Source organism: Corvus hawaiiensis, chromosome 1, assembly GCF_020740725.1.
Source record: "Corvus hawaiiensis isolate bCorHaw1 chromosome 1, bCorHaw1.pri.cur, whole genome shotgun sequence".
Lineage (NCBI taxonomy): Eukaryota > Metazoa > Chordata > Aves > Passeriformes > Corvidae > Corvus > Corvus hawaiiensis.
This window is the reverse complement of record NC_063213.1, coordinates 14,657,184-14,674,477: the sequence shown is the minus strand read 5'-3', so window position 1 is coordinate 14,674,477 and position 17,294 is coordinate 14,657,184.

Sequence of the window (17,294 nt, the reverse complement as noted above, 5' to 3'; positions counted from 1 at the left end):
TGTTAAATGTTTTACTTATGTGGAAGTTCATTTTATTATATTGCATCAAATTCAGGCTTAGGAAAGATTCTCAAGGGAGTTTCTGGTTCCTCAAACCACACAAGTTCAGAATTTACTTCAGTGCAAGGGCCTGGCGTGACTTGGTAAACAACCCAGTCACTGGTGGGTGTTCTGAAACTGGAAGCTCCAACTCAAACTGCCCATTGCTAGTCCCATGCAACCACAAAGGCTCCTCAAGGTCCAGCACAGTTCCCAGTGGACGGCCAAAGTGAAGTTATGTGAGGTTGTCTGGTTAATACTGGGTGGTTTTTTCTGAGGAACAGTAGAAACTGATAGACTGGATGGGTTTCATCTCTGCTTAACAAGCATAGCTAAAAGTCAGGGGAGAGGTTCATCCTACCCAAGTTTTTTTGGGGTGTCTATTAGTGTGTATCTACATCAAAGATAGATGTCTATTTATTGCAATCAAAGGAGTCTGGAAATTAATGCATCTCATCGTAAAGCAGGTGCCCATATGTGATCAGATCAATTGCCCTCTAGAGTCTGTTTGTGTACTTAGTGGAAATCACTGATCCTGGAAATGGTGAATGCCAAAAGTTTTCATGTTCATAAAGAATTCGACAAATTCATGAGAAAAAAAATGAGTGACCTAGATTTTAATTTTCAGCTGCCTGAAATCAGTCATACAAAAAATAGACACACATATTTTATTTCAGATTTTCTCTGAATTCTTTTGTTATGTAAGCATGATCTTTTCTCATAAAGGTATTGCCTGGTCACCATGGGGGTGGTCTTGAAGAAAACTGAACTAGAGAGCAATCCTGGTGGAAGAGGTTTCACTCTATGGATCCCAGTGACTCAGAAAAATACTTAATCTGGTAACTGTGATATTCAACTGAGTAAACATTCTTGCAAATCGCAGTCTAAAGCTTGGCTGGGAATGGTCCCATTGCAGTGGGAGATGGCAAGCTAGCCTTTCACCAAAGCCATGGGGAGGACTGCTTTCACAATTTCACAGTATGGATGATCAAGTTCCAACACCTGTGACTATGTTAAATTGACTAGCACATATGCCACCTTTTATTCTTCCTTCTCCAGTTCCTCTGTTCCATCGTAGCCCCTGCACCAACTCTTCTGTATTGCATTCTGCTTCATAAAAGAAAAAAACAATCCTCCTGTGCCAATAGGTACTGCAGAAAGAGTCAGGTAGAAGGTCACAACATTTCCATGACAAGCTGTGTTTCTATCTTTCATTTCTGTATTTTGTTTCTGACAAAAAAAAAGTTATTTCAAGTCCCTGAGTGGGCTGGTATGAAGGAAACTATGTGCTGGCTCAGAGTTCTTAGTAATTTCAGTATACCATAGCCATTCCCAAGGAGTCACTGGAGTTCAGGGCCCAAACCCTTTCCAATCCCGTCACTCCTTCAAATAGAAATATCTTAAGGAATCCGAGTCCACTTTTTCTCTTATGTTTGCTTTCCTGCAAGTTTCCCTGCTGGTTTTCCTTCCTCTTTCCATCGAAATGTGAACAGAAACCCTTATAAAGTATTTCATTGCTCAAAGGCTGGCCTAGCAATAATGCCATAGGTGACACAGTCACAGTCAACGCTGCTGTTAGTTCTGCTGTCTCACCTGCTTCTAGCCAGAAATGAGTCATTCCAGCTTTTCACTAGAGAGGAAACCATGGGAGAAAGTGATAAAAGGGGATTGGCGGGGTCTTTGTTGTTCTCATGTGGTTTTCAAATAGTAAAATAGAAGTTTCATTAGAAAGAATGGAATTTTTTTGTATTTTGGCTCAGCTAGAGTAGTTTTACATCCCAAGCTGGTGTGAAGGATCCCCTGCAATATTTCAGGTAGATCATGGTTTAACCATTACAGTTGCTCTGTGATAAAGAAAGGGAGAAATCAAAGGCTGTGTTGGCTGTGACACTGCATTGTACCTCTCTGCCATAGCTATGGTCTAATGCCTTTTTCCCCAGCCTTAGACATCCACTGAGCTGGCACGCCCTAAAATGTTCATGAAAATATCTTACCCTTATCAAAGTCATTAAGGCAATCCCCAAACTCTCATAAAAATTGCTGATTCCTGTAATCACAGACTTCATTTGAAAAGTCAGGTTACAGTTTAATAAATGCTAAACCTTTTAGAGGCTTATATCTCTTTTGAAGCCCATGAAATAAAAACCTGTGCACTATATGGGCATTTTAGCCAATTCTAATTAGCTCAGTCCCTAATTAGAAAGTCTAGAAGCCTTGTGCATACTAGGTCATGACTTTACCAGTACATAATATGTTCACTCCATCCGCTGTTTTACATAACTGAGGTCATGATCTCTTCCTCCAGAGTGGGAAGAAATATGGTGAGCACCTGTCTGCCCCAATGACAGTGATGCTGTGTAGGATGCTGGCCTGGTTTCGGTCAGGATGAAACTATGTCCTGGAAGGGAGGAGCCCCAGAGCAAGTGCAAACAGCTGAGCCAAGATAAAAGCTGTTAACACCAAGGCAGAATCACAGGGAAGTAGTGGCAGAGCTGTAAGTATCTATTAAACTACTGATAAAAGAGTCCCTAGAAGGTGCTTCCAATTACGCAATAATAGCTCTGCCTTAGGGATGAATAAACTCCAAAGCCAAGTGAGAGGTGTTCACTGGCTCAGAGTTTTGTTAGCATTATGTTTGCAATTAATGAAAAGGGAGGGAGAGTTCTCGGGCTTCCTGCCAAGACAAAAAAAGCAAGGTGGGGGGGAGGGAGAACAAAATTAAATCCAGGCCCTGACCAGGGTCAAAACAAATTTAAATGTGAAAGTTTTTATAGCAAAACAAAGACCTTGTAGTTTAGTTCAAATGAAGCAGAAACTGGGTTTAAAATAATGTTTATAAACTCTTGCAGATTAGCCTCCTAACCACAAGAGTCACTCTAAATGGGCCACCTTTGGTCCCTCTGACTGCCACTGTTTTGGTGCATGGAAAATATATGAGCAGTCATTTAAACAAAGGGTGTGAATGCTTCTCAACCTGGAGCACTCCTCGAGGATGGAAGATATCTGAAGCTCAGTCCCTCTGCAGTGAAGATTTAATTATTAATGCTAAGTGGAACAGCAGCAACAGGATTACAGGCACCCCAGAATACTAAATGGCGCGGCTGTTGGTGATGAAGGACTGAGAAAGAGGTGGTAGAGGGGGCTTAAATCCCCTCAAGCAGATACTGAACCCGTGTTTTTCATGGCAAGTGTGAAGGTTCAAAGAGAAGCATCCCCCTCCCCCAGCTCTGTGATGGGAATAAATGACACCGCTTTTCCTTTGCTCTCCCTAGGCAGCATCGTTCAAATGAATTCAGATCAAATCTGAATTTTTTGAATGACTGAAGCCAAATTTGTTGTTAATTTACTATTCACTGGGAAATATATCACCCATTTCCACTTCTGTTTAATGGAAATTGTTTTGGGCATTAATAATCACAAGTTATCCTTAAAAGAACCACAGTATCTACAGTCATCTCTTGGTCAGAAAATAAAGGGCAGGACAATTACTTCTGAGCAAGTCTCTCGAAGTGCAGTTTTCTGTGCCAGTCCATCTGGCACTAAGTGATCTCTGGCACTCACTGTATCAGCTCCATCTTAGCAGGATAGTAACAGAAACGCAGAGCTGGTAATCTGGACCAGGTACTCTGTTCATGCCACAAATTGAGTGTTTTGTTAGGTGCTGGACACACCATAATTCAGCAGTAAGTATGGAACAGGTTATTGTTTTGGAGGCTGAGAGGCTGCCACAACAGAAGTTAAAACAGGCCTGCTGATACAGCAGTGGAGAAAACAGGTACTAATTTCCAACAGTTATAGGTCTTCAGCTATTGCTCCTGCAATCAGATACCCACTCAAAACAATTACTTTCCTCAGTCCTTTGCATTTGCTTCTTGAAAGAGGACAGGGGAGACATAAAAACTGAAGTGTTGCCTTCTCTTCTATGAGTAGCTCTGTATTTTCCTGCATGTTTTCTGAGTAGGAATACCCTTTCTTCCCACTTTATTGTGCCCTTTTTTTTATCACATTGAAGACATTCATCTTTGGAAGAGATCAGTACCAGGAAACTCTGAAATAAAATATATCATCATGGAAAGGACAACTCAGATCAAAAGTTTCTAAGTGCATTTTTTCACAAAAAGAAAAGAAAAAAGAAGGGAACATCCAGTGATACTGAAATGCTACAAAGCAGAAACTGAGAAAGGTTTTCACACAAGCTAGAACATGGAACTTATTGCCAAAGTCTTTACCGAAGCCAAGAGTGTAGCAAGATGAGAAAACAAAAGGCACTTTAGGCAGGTAGCCCTGGAACAGCAGCAGTCACAAATGCTCAGGCATTTGTGCAGAGACCAGCCTTTTATCCCTTCCCCCAGCGATTAGGAAACCAGGGCATGTTGTCTCATTTGCTATTCCTCCAGAAGAGCTTAATTTTTTTGACTTTCAGAGGCAGGATATTGGCACAAACAGAACTCTGAGTTGAGACCATGGGCCTATATTTATGTAACTTTCTGTAACACAAATAAGAATTTTGTGGTGTTTAATCTTGACAAATGCAGGGTGTAAGTTATCACATAGTATCATCACTTTGAGACACAAACATACTCAATTCCCAAGGAAACATCCTTTACAGACTCCAAGTTAGCCAACCTGTGCTCCATTGTTCATTCTGCAGAAAGTTAAACAGGTTTTCATTTGCTGTGACAAAAGTCAACCTCACTAAATTTTATGGCTTGAAAAGTGAGCAGGATGATTAACCATGAATCACAAGATAGAAATTCCTTCAGGGTATTTTCAGGAGCTGTGAAATAGCCATTGACAAGATGGTATCAGTATTTTGTCCCGGCCCTTTTAAAGGTGTATCCTTAACGCTCACTACTTTAGGCCTGCAGTATTACAGGCTACAGTCATTTTTAGGTCATGCTTCAGTCACACCTTGGTATCTCATGTGTGACCAGCCCCATCACCTGACAGATGGCAGGATGGTAGCTGGGTCACCTTTGAGCCCTAAGGCCAAGGCAGGTGAATAAAAACACATTTACACTGCTGGAAAATTCAAAAGAGAAACAAAGGGAATGTACAACCCAGCTCTCTTCTTTATTTAAAATCCGCCCCCCCCCCCCCCCCCCCCCCCCAAGCAATTATAGATGAATTATGCACTCTTTCCCTCTCCTGTGTATGCACTTTCTCGCTGGCTGGATTTTAGTAATCTATTATTCATTGCCTTGCTCTCTCTTCCCTGCTCTTCCCTCTCTCCACACCGCAGGGATTTGCAGGGTTGCTGGGGGGACTCCTGCGCCGGCCCTGCACAGACCTCGCTCGTCCCACTCACCCATTATGGGTTATTGCCATCTGCTGGAAAGCCAGGGGGCACTGCCAGGGAAACTCATCCCAGTCCCCGGAAGTTTGGTCAGGCCCCTTAAATTGGGGGGATGACCTGGGGTTCACTGCAGTACAAGTGACATCTGTGGGGTGTTGGGGGAACAAGTTACCCCCGGGGCTCTGGGTGGACCCCAAGCAACAAGATTATTCCACAGAACTGGGCTGTCAGGCAGGTGAGTAGGCCTGGTTTAAACACAGATCTTTTCAGGGCATTTTGTTAGATATAAAAGAAGACTTCTTTCTCCCAATGGTTCAATAAATAAACACAAGTGAGAAGGCTCACATTTAAAATTCCCCTAAGCAAGCAAGTATTTTAGGAACAGTAAGATCTTCAACATCTTACAAAAGATAAAAAGCCCTACTCCAGAAAGAGGGATGAAATTCCCATTTCAGGGGCTCCTGACCATTTCTGCAGCTTCTGGCAAATGACCTAATGGTCCTGCTGGGCCAAATGTGGGGGGGAAAGTCTACTGTACTTTGTACAGATGACTGTCAACAAACACTTTTAGAACAAGCTTTCATGCTTTTATATTACATGTCCTTATAAGGGACCTTAAAGATCATCCAGTTCCAACCCCCTGCCATGGGCAGGAATACTTTCCACTGGACCAGGTTGCTCAGAGCTCCATCTAGCCTGGCCTGGAACACTTCCAGGGATGGGACATCCACAACTTTTCTGGGAAACGTGCTCCAGTGCCTTATAACCCTCACGGTAAAGAATTTCTTCCTAGTATCTAATCTAAATTTCAGTTTGAATCCATTCCCCCTTATCCTGTCACTACATGCTCTTGTAAAAAGTCCCTCTCCCTCTTTCTCATGCATTCCCTTCAGGTACTGGAAGGCTGAAATTAGGTCACCCCAAAACCTTCTCTTTTCCAGACTGAACAAATCAAATTCTCCCAGCCTTTCGTCATATGAAAGGTGCTCCATCCCTGTAATCATCTTGATGGCCTCCTCTGGACTTGCTCCAACAGGTCGATGTCCTTCCTGTGCTGGAAACCCAGAGCTGATCCAGCACTCCAGACAGGTCTCAGCAGAACAGAGCTGAGGGACAGAATCCCCTCCCTCCCCTGCTGCCCATGGTGCTCTGGATGCAGCCCAGGACACTGTTGGCTTTCTGGGCTCCAAGGGCATATGGCTGGGGCATGTCCAGACTCTCATTCACCCCAAGCTCCTCTCAGCAGGGTTGCTCTCGATCTGTCCATCCCCCAGCCTGTACAGGCGACCTGGGGCTGCCCCAACCCAGCTTGGTTCTTACTAAACCTCATGAGGCTCCCATGGCCCCACTTCTTGAGCCTGTCCAGGTCCCTCTGGATGACATCCCGTCCTTCAGATGTGAAGCTCAACTTCAGCTATGCTGAAGCTCAGCTGCAATCACTGTCAAAGGAGAATTAATTAATCTCTAAATGGGAGATGAAATTGCAGCTCTGATTTGCTGTGTTACCATTTATTCCTGACTGTATGTTGCAGTCATTTTGTATTCCCCAGAGAGATGCTTTCATAGAAGCATACAGATTACTTTTTATAGTTCTAAATCTTTTACTTCTTTATTTGCAACATCAAGTAACTTTTCAATTAGCTTGTCAGATGGCAAAAAGGCTAAGCAAGGTACTCCAATGGGTAATAATCCTGACCAAGGAAAATACAATGTAGAGGAGAAACAACTGTATTTACTACACAAGCCTATGGTGTATCAAAAAGATTTAGTTCATAAGAGAGATAAAATTGCAAACCAATTCAAAATAGTAATTTAAAATACTTGAAAATACAAGCACTTGCTCTGGAATAATTTTTACTTAAAATCACATGTTTAATCTTCATTTTAGTATCCTGAATATTTGGCTTGATGTGAGTGCTGTGAATTTTAGCACAATTACTAGATGACAGATAGTGTTCAGATTAACTTCCTAGGCTGAGGAAATCTGACAGTCACTTGTCTCCAGACAAATCATACTCTGACAAGATGATGTGCTGATGACTCTCCGTGTTCTGTAAATTCTGCAATTTTTCATTCTGTGATTGCAAAGCAAGAGAAAGGCAACTGACCTTGCTAAAATCAATGCTCCTCAAAGTAAGAAAAGCCTTTGATTTGGTCAAGATCTTCTTGTGAATGCTGTTGAAACTTTACAATACATTGATTTTTGATAAACAAAAAAATCGATCTGCAGAGGCTGCAGGGCCTTCTCACACTGGGGATTTGTCACATGTATTTCATCCCCAGATTTCATCCCCCATCCTCTTAATTGACCATTGAATGAAGTTATTATTTTATTATCCAACTCCTGTGCTGGAGAATATAATGAGGGAAGTGGAGTACTCAGAGTTGTTCACATTTACAATCCACACTGCCAGGAAAAGCTAGTAATAGATATAACACATTAAAAAGGTGGCTCCTGTGCTGAAGAATTAATACTACATAAAAGATAGAAGATGCTGTGGGAACTGGACAGCCCTGGTGCTGCAGCTGTAGTGTGTGACAAAGAAACCCATGGCACAGTGCTTGGAGCTGCAGGGGGGCACTATGGTTCCCAATTTCCCTCTTCTCCCCAGGGAATCTACATCTCTGGGCAGCATAAAAGATACCGCAGCAGAATGGCTGAATTGGTCTTACTGCTGGTTTTGGGGGATGCTTCACTGGACTGTTTTATTGACTTCTAGCAAGAATTAATTTACTGAGAGCACACCAAGCCTATCCTGCTGGTGGTTCATTTAGAGGTATAATTTAGGGATTTTTTCGAGTTATTGATTTTAGAACTGCTTTAGGGTAGGAGATAAGGGAATATGATCCGTGTAGCTGGTTCTCACAACTTTCTTTTTGCTCATTTGATTTAGGGGCTGGCTTGGCTGACGCAGAGCACTGCAACACCAGGGCTGTGCTCAGGTGAGTTTCTCCCTCTCTCCCTGCCCACTAGCCCACAGGGTGCCTTCACTGGCCCCACTTACTGAGTTCTGCAGGTGCACTTCAAGCCTCTTCCCAAACCCTAGGGGAGATGCCAGCAGGAGCCTGCCCAGAAGCCAGAGGAGAAGCAGGGGCTCCTCAAGTCACTGCCCCATGGTGCTGCCGCCCAGGAGGTGCTCAAAGAAAGACTCAGCTGAGAGGGTGCTGCGGACACCAGAGGAGGCTCAGCTGAGACCAGTTTCTGTGCAGGGAAGGGGAAGCAGCAGGCAGAGCTGTGGTCACCTCCTGTCAGGGGTTTCTTGACTTCTGCCCAGGAGATCACACAAGTTTCCCTTCACTCCTCAACATGCAGCCAGGCTGCTGCAGAACACGGGTATAAGACAGTGAAGATTTTTTGTTACTAGGTTTCCATTTCAAAACCTGGAAGGTTTTATATAGCAGGGCACAGATTTTTCTGTCAAATCTAATCCCAGCCAATGCCACACCATAATCTCCTAATTACACTATGCAGTAGGATCAGTCTCTCTAATCCCTAATTATATCTTTGCTTGGAAAATGTTTAGTCTCACTTCTGTCTCTTCTACATGGTCTCCAGCTGCCCAAAGGATCCTCAGAGCTGCTAATAGTAATAATCTGCTGAGGTAGATCCCAGCAGTTTCTTAGAAGGAAACTACAAATTCTCCCTAAAAAGTAATTCAGTTATCCCAAAACCGTTCATAAATTTGACCCAAATTTGTGGGGAAAAATAACAAACAAGCAAACAAAAACATGATTAATTGTGGGTGACTCCCACTACAGAGAGAGGATACTGCAGGATGCTCCTGGCCCCACTCCTTTGGAGGCCGTTTCAGTTTGCACTGAAAAACCCTCACCCACAAAGCACCAGAGACTCACATCTGCTCCAAACGAATCCCCACCTAATTAGGGAGCATTTAGCCAAGGAACAGCGATTGCCTGGCTATTCAGGAGATCACAAGACATTTTTTGTTGGTCAGTTGGACACAGCAGCAGCATTTTGGGTCAGTGTGAGATCCTTGTCATTCAGCCAGGACAGTGGAGGCACAGCTGCTTTCTGAGGGAGGTTTTCTCAGCGTGGTGCTGGCTGGCACCTTGAATGTGTAGGAACAGATCTGTGCATGGAGCCTCTCCTTTATTTCTTCTTCTTTTTTTTTTTTTTTTTTTTTAATAAATGAAAGGAAATAAAATGTTTTAATGTGGGTCAGATGGAATGGTTTTTGTGGACAAGGCTTTTTTTAGCTAAAAGAAACACCTGCAAATTTTACATACTGCTCACTCTGGTAATTGCTTCTTTGTTTCTTTTATTAACATTTTGGTTCAGCTGCTGAACTGAAAAAAAATCAGTAATTTTCTCAAACCAGTTCATAATGCTGGGATGGGGCTGCCTCCCTGTTCGGAATAATAATGGTGGTCTGATTAGTGCAGGTGTCAGTTTAGTGACCTGTGGAAAGTCTACAGTAAAAATAATATGTGGTTCTTCTTCAGTCCTGTACGGCTTCCACAAAACAAAAGAAATCAGTGGTCTGTAGGTCTGGCCTTACAACTGTAGCAGCTGGCAGAAGGCCCTTGATAATATTTCATCAGGATTCAGACATTCAATAACAATTACTATGTAAAAAAATGCAGAGTTAGATTAATCTCATATTATTAGAAGTGTGAACTATTAATATTGTAAGAGGACCATTAAGGGGTGGATGACTGAAAAAGATGATCCAGCAGTACCAGGAGAGCTTGGGGACATGTTTGAAAGCAGCATTTAGTTCAAAATGCTGCAGGAAAAACAGTAGCAGGCCATGAAGTGTGTGGGATATAGAGGCAGAGGCATTTGATGCAAAACGAAGTTTTCTTCCTAAAAATCACTAAGAAAGAGTGGGAGTGGTGCTAATGGGGAAGCTGGGGAGATCACCATTCCTCTCCTCCCTCTGGCAGGCATGGGACACTGTGCTGTCTGCACATGCACCAACCTCCCTCTTTTAGTAATTGCCTTAGGGTATTACAAGCAGTGTGATTTTAAATTTCAGCCTCAGTGGGGACATCACTTCTTTGTCCCCCTGCTGGCAGGCAGTCCATCCTTTCCCTGTGTTCAGATGTGACCAGGAAAATGCCCCAACATTAACCACCATTGAGAAAACCCAAATACTGGTAAATACTAGTTTGGGTCCACAAACCAAACACATCTGACAGTGCCTCTGTGATGCTGGAAACATTTGACAGGACCAGAGGACAAAACAGGGTGGCATCAGCCCAGGATGTCTTTTGCAACAGCAAATGTTTTTGACAGGCAACACGTGAGCTGAGTCATTGCAAAGGTGCCTCAGACCCTGGACAGGCATTTTGGATGTGCAACACTGGAGGTAGGACACCCATGGACAAGCTGCAGCACCTGGTGGTTTCAGAGCCCAGCACTGCCATGCCATGGGCACTGGGGCAGGCACAGAGCAGTTTTGTTCACACATCAGATTGAAGCCCTGGGCCGTGGCATGACCATTCCCCACGCTCCATGGAATGGGAGAAGCTCGTAGGAGAGAGAGGGAGCTCTTTGTGGTTGTGTAGGAGGAGACTTCAAAAAAGAAAAAGTAAGCAGGAGGGCCTTCAATATTCCCTTTTTGGAGGGAGAGAGCTGGCTCTCACCTGGGCTCAGGGTTACTCTATCACCCAGAAATGTGCTTCAGGACAGAGGAACTGCCATTTCTTTGGAGACAGAGTTGCAACAGGGTTCCTCTGAGGTGCAAGCAGTCCCTCAGCCTGATGCTGCACAAAGGCTTGATACTGCCCAGACAATTTGTACAAGTTGAGCAGGATTTTTGACACAGCACTGGCCCTAAAACTCAGGAATTTCTAATTGCCATCACAACCCTCTCATTGCATGACTGATACTCAGTATGTGACACAGCATTAATTATGCATTTTGGTTCAGAAGTTGCAGCTAATTACTGTTGTCCTGGAGAGTGCTTCTGTACTTCGTCTGGTTCACACACTCATGGTTGGTAGGAACATACCAGAGATTTGCTCTACCCAAGCCAGTCATTCAAGAAGTATAAAGTTGCAATGAATCTTAGGCAAGTAGTGCCAGCAAAAGGCTGAGGGCCTGATGGAGGTCCATCCCCAAGTCACAGTATGAGGGTGAAATTCATAAATTCTTTCATCAAATAGGAAGAGCAGGTTTTGACTCCCTGACTTGTTAACCTCACATCTTTCCTGGCATCACAGCCACCTTGGAGGTGTACCTACTGAAATATGACTGTAAATAATACTTCTTCACACAAGCTAATTTCCTAATTTTTAAGGAGGAGCAGCGAGGCTCCTTCCAGGCAGGACTGTGGCAGCTGGGGCACTCACACCTGCCTGGGGCAGCTCCTTGGCACCCGGGAGCTGCAGGACCCTCCATGGAGTCACTGCACCTCCCTGCTGGACACCTCCTGCCCACCCCTCCTGCACCTCTGGACCTTCTGAGCCATCAGCCATTGAGGCCATGGCTCCAGCACAGGTGACACTCTGGATGCTGTGGCAAAGAGTCAGAGGCACCCAAAAAGCGCCTGCAAAGCACAGGCAGCGCCCCTGCCTGTGCCGAGCCTGGGGTGTGCCTGTTTGTGACAGGAAGGGCCATGTGTGCCACCGCCGAGCTACCCCAGTTTCCTCTTCCCTCTAAATGTGTCCGCGCCTGCCCGTGGCATCCATCAACATCCTGGTTCCGGGTCATGCCACGGCTGCTCCTCACAGCCACCAAGGATGTGAGTCACCGGGCAGAGGGTGAGCCACCTGCTTCCCTTCAAAGCACAATGCCCTGTCCTGAGGTTTGGGGTTGGTTTTGTTTTTGTTTTGTTTTGTTTTCATTTAACATTCCTTTCCCTGTGGGCAAAAGCCTGCTCTTCTTTGCAAGGGAAGGTCAGGGTGGAGCTCAGTCAGGGCAGCTGAAGTGCAGAGGCGGAGGCAAGATGTTGTGTGCCTCTGCTTTGGAGCAGTTTGAGAGGCAGACCAGGAGCGAGGAGCTTTAGTCTGAACACAGCCCTACCACCTCATCCCTTCCATCAGCATCTTGGTTATTAACATTAATTATTTAATGCTTAATTAATGACATTGTACCTCTGCTACTAACATACTGTGAGACTCGAAAAATCATTCTGTACCCCCATGTGCAATCTTTACACAGAAAAGCAGTCTGACCTCTGTGAAGTGTTCCATAAACCAAAAACAATAAAAACGGTTTTCCCACAGGAGCTGCTTTCTCTGTTTCAAGCAATACTTTCCCAATATTTATTTGTCTGCTTTTAAAAAAATAGTTTAAAATGTTCAGCAGTAAAAAGTGCCATTAGAGAAACAAATTGCACAGAGTCTTCAGCACGTGACAGTCTGGGGTAATCTCACTGACAGTATTGCACACACATTAGAACACACATCAAATGAAAATAACATTTCAGAGGGGAACATATTCCACGTCACTCCCCTACAAGAATATTTCAGAGGGTAGGAGAGACCTGCAGCTGTTTGGAAAGTATTAGTGTCATTGCAGAATGAGTCAATAGTTAGTGACATATCTTTTTCCAAATAAATCAGAGTGCTGGACAAGATCTTCCACTTTACTGATCCTCTGGAGGTGCTTGTGCAGAAAGAGTGGTGGCACAAAGCAGCTGCCTATCCCATGCCCTGGTGCAGAAGTACAGCAGCCACTGCTGGTCCCAGACAGCAAGGTGCCCCCTCGGTCTGCCCTGGCAGGAGGAGCTGGTGGGTTGCTGCTGCCAGCACTGGTGGTGTGACCACAGTTTTAGGAGAGACACTGCAATTTCAGGGTAGTTTTGCTTCTTGGGGAGCACTCACTATGCCCTGTGGAGTGGGCAGCAAAGAGCTCTCAATGCAGGACTGCAGCCAGCTCAGGCTCTGCCTTGGAAACAGACACACTAAATAAAATGTGAGCTCTTCTGACACTTGGTACCAGGCCCAGTCTGCACCAAGTTGGTTTATGCAGCTAATGCCCTGCTGGGGCAGAGTAGCTGCTCCTTTCCCACCTTCCAGAGGGATGCTCATCTACAGCTGCTCTGCTGCCTGGAGTGGGAGGAACTCCAGCCACGGTCACCCGGGCACTGGTGGGGCTGCTGCTGACTTCAGGCTGCGTGGGCCGGGGCTGCACTGACAGTGAGAACAGCCCTGCCTCACCCCACACTCGTGGTGTAAACTGAGTGAGGTCATTTCAACTGGAAAGCATCCACAGGGATGTCTCTGTATTGAAGGATCAGCAGAACATAAGTCTCAAGGAATAAGAAATCCAAGCATACATGCACATGCATGCATCTACACACCTTTGTGTGTACATACATATGTGTTTATATATATACATATATATATACCTGAATAAATAGTGCAATCATTTTGGAGTGCTACGAGTAGCCTGAGGTGTTTGGTGTATTAGGCAGCAGTCAGCTTCTGCCTGACTTTAATGAGTGTTTGTTAATGCCTGTGTACTAAATGAATGCTGGCTGAGTCAAATACAAATGATCATATCAGTAACATGTACAGAAGATAAACCTAACTCCTCAGCTAAATTTATTTCCCTGCTCTCCTTCTCTAGCTGGCATTTACAGGCTCCAAGCCTGGAAAACAATCCTGCAACAATCACCACACAACTAGCTGCAAGCACAGACCAGAGTCACAGGGATGATTTAAGCTGCAATACCACCCTGTGATATTTAACTTTTTGACTAGCATTCATAATATCCCAACTACGCAGGGGATGCAAAGGAGATAGGTAAACACCCACAAGATGAAAAGCCAGTGCAGGGAGTGCAGTGTGCCCCAGGCAGGTGCTGGAATAGCTGCTGAGGAGGGTAGAGCCCAGCCCTGCTCCTCATGAGAGCTTAAACAATAGGTTTTTTGCAAATATTCTTTCTAAACTAAACTTAAAAAAAACAAAACAAAACCAAAAGGGAGGTTTTTCAGCTTTTTGAAGGTATATGGGAAGTGAGTGTAGGAAATTCTGTGTAGACCCATGGACCATACACATGAGTCATTACTTTCTGTTCCAGTTCATTTAGCTTCTGGGTTTGGTTTTCATTGCTGCTTCATTTGCCCACTGGTTTAGTAGTTTTTTTGTGGTTAAAATACCCAAGGCATGGGAACCCCTGGTCCGGCCCTTCTTCTGCCCAAGGGCAGTTGCAAGCTCTTGTTGCTCTCTCAGCTCCTCCAGTGGAAGTTCTCTGCTTTTGCATGGAGTCCATAAATGTGAGTCTCTGGCCTAGAGGTCACCGCTCATCAGCAGAGGTTGCAAAGTCCTTTCCCATCCTGAGTCCTGAAAATGCTGAATACCAAGTACTGTAACTTGTAATGTTGCCTGCAGCACATTCCCGGCCACCAAGCCATAATTTGGGTGCATGAGGGGTCAGCACCTCCCCTCTCCCCTGCTGTGATGTCCTGGGAGGTGACAGATAGGTAGGGACTTTGATGCCTGCAAGTGTGGAAAAGCAGGAGATAAGAGAACTAGATCCCTACTGGGTCAGGGCAGGTTGCTGTGATACACCTAAATTTTGGGTTATGATTTTGTCTGAGGCTCCTCTTAGATATGAGTGAGTGGTGTGCAATCTGCACAGCTATAAAGACACAACAGGAATTAAAACAAAAAGTGGCCTCATTAATGTCTTCTAAAATATCTGAGGTCTGTATAAGTTCAAAACTTCCCAGTGGATGCTCAGGTTTCTGTTGATGATCCTGTCAGTGATGCCACCCACTGCTAGTAGTAGCACCAGGCAACTCTTCCAGCTCTGCTCCGTCAGAGGCCTTCAGCCATGCTAATGCAACAAAACCTTTGCTTAAGGTGAAAGACTTTTCCCAGGATAGCATTCAGGAAATGTAAAGGCAGGGGAAGAAATTAAAATGAGGAAAGAAACACTCCATACACCTTTATTCCTTTGAAGTACACCACCACACTCATTTTCTGAAGAAGCCCCCTCAACTTTCCCCAACCACATGAGCCACTTTGTCTTTGAAATTCTCTTCAGGCACACTGGTTTTGTCTGCTCTTATGGACATACCTTATCCTTCCACATTTGCTCTCACCATAGAAAAGTGCAGACTCTTCACAGTGGTGCACGACTGACTGAACTGGAAGCAAAACCTCACGGGGCCCACCCTTAACTGCAGCAATGCAAGTGGCCACAGCCACCCTGACCCCTGAAGATCCAACAGACACCAAGCTGTGGTGGTCAGGCACCAAAGCTTAATGCCTCACTCCTGGTTAGGGTGAGAGACCATAATCCCCCAGTTCCAAAGTTCACATATTTTTATGTGATAGCTTCACGTTTTCCCCTTCCTGTTTTATGTATAAGTTTGTTAATATCCATTTCCCCTAAGTTAATATGTATTAATTCTAGAAAGTTCTGTAGTACTCGACACCCCATTGGTTCCTTCCCTAAATCCCTCCTTTGTGTTATTTCCATTGATTCCCTTGCCCTCAACCCTGCCTCCTGTCAAGTATCCCTTATCCCTGCCTTTCCTATCCCCACTATAAAATCTCTGGACCCTTGTCGCATCCTTGGCTCTCCGTCTCCTCCCAGCATTGTTTCACCTCAATAAACCTTCTGCGTGGAACTCACACAGAGTCCCCTCTCTCTCCCTTCTTTGCCTCTGCCTGCGCGCCTTCACACCCAGTTTAGGGAGGGCTCCCGCGGGTGAGGAGCGCACCCCTGTCTGCCTGCGCTTCTCTGTGTGTGTGTGTGTGTGCTGCCGTAGTGCAGTCGGGTTGCGGCTACACCTCCGGGCTCTCTTTGAGCTAGCACGCAAAAACCTGACACTTAACCACATGGCAGATTGGTGCTTCCCCCTGGCATCACCTCCCCGAATTTCTAAGTGTTAAAGCACTGAGGGACCTGTCCCAGCAGGGAGGTGCACTCCAACCAGCAGAAACGCACAACAGCACAAGTATTTTGCTGTGTCAAATCCCTGGCAGCACCGTAGCCGCATATTTTCCCGATAGTTATCTCCTCTCCCAGGGTGCTCCATGGGTGCAGCTCAGGGGAAACGTGTTTCGCCAAGTCAGCGCCAACCCGCACCAAGTCACCCTTTCATTCAGCAGCAACGAGGTCTCAGCATCGATTCCAGCATCCCTTGCAGCGACCAGCCCTTGGCATTCCCCACGGCAAAACGGAAACACAGCTCACCCTCTGCCATGTCCGCGATGGAGCGGCGCGGCTTTTCTCTCCCCTCCCCGTGCCTTGCGTTCCTGCTCTTCCCCAGCTCCCGAGGAACAATCCTCGCCTTGTTCCCGCTCAGTGACCTGGCGCTGGGATTCACACGCATGAGCGGCTGCATCGTCTGCACGGGGAAAATGCCGGGGCGGCAGTGGCACCCGCCTTGGCCCCAGACATCTGCACCGCCCGCAGCTCTGGGGTGCATGGAGGTTTAACATAACCCAGAAGAGATGATGCAAAAAAACCCCCAAACCCAACCCACGCTGGGTTTGGAGAGGGTGATCTATACAGTTTCTTGGGTGAAAAGGGTGTCTGCACAGTCTCATGCTGAGTTGCTGCTGGAGTTGAGGAGACGACTGTGCAGAAGGGGGTTCAAATAGGTGATATTTAGAGCAGCAGAGGCCCTGGATGACTTGCCTGCCAGCTGTGATTTTGATTTCCATCATCATCATTCGACCCTGTAGGGAGCAGCCAAGAACCTCAGCCCTGCTGGAGGCTGTGTGGCCCAGAAAATTTCCACACCAGGAATGGGACTTGGGGAATGCAATCAGCAATTGGCAAACAAGTTAAGGACACCAAAGTGTTTTTCCCTGCTCACCAGCCACAGAGCTGGTGGGAACAGTTTCCAGCCCCTACCCGGCAGCATTTGCAGTCCCAGGAAAGGAGTCTGCCCTTCACCCTCTGCAATTTTCTCAGGGCTGTGCTCTCCAGCACTTCCAAAGGCCTATTTTTTCAATTGCTGAAAAGATGATGTGGAGGTTTGAATGTCTAGAAATTTTTTATAAATACTGGTTATACCCATATGT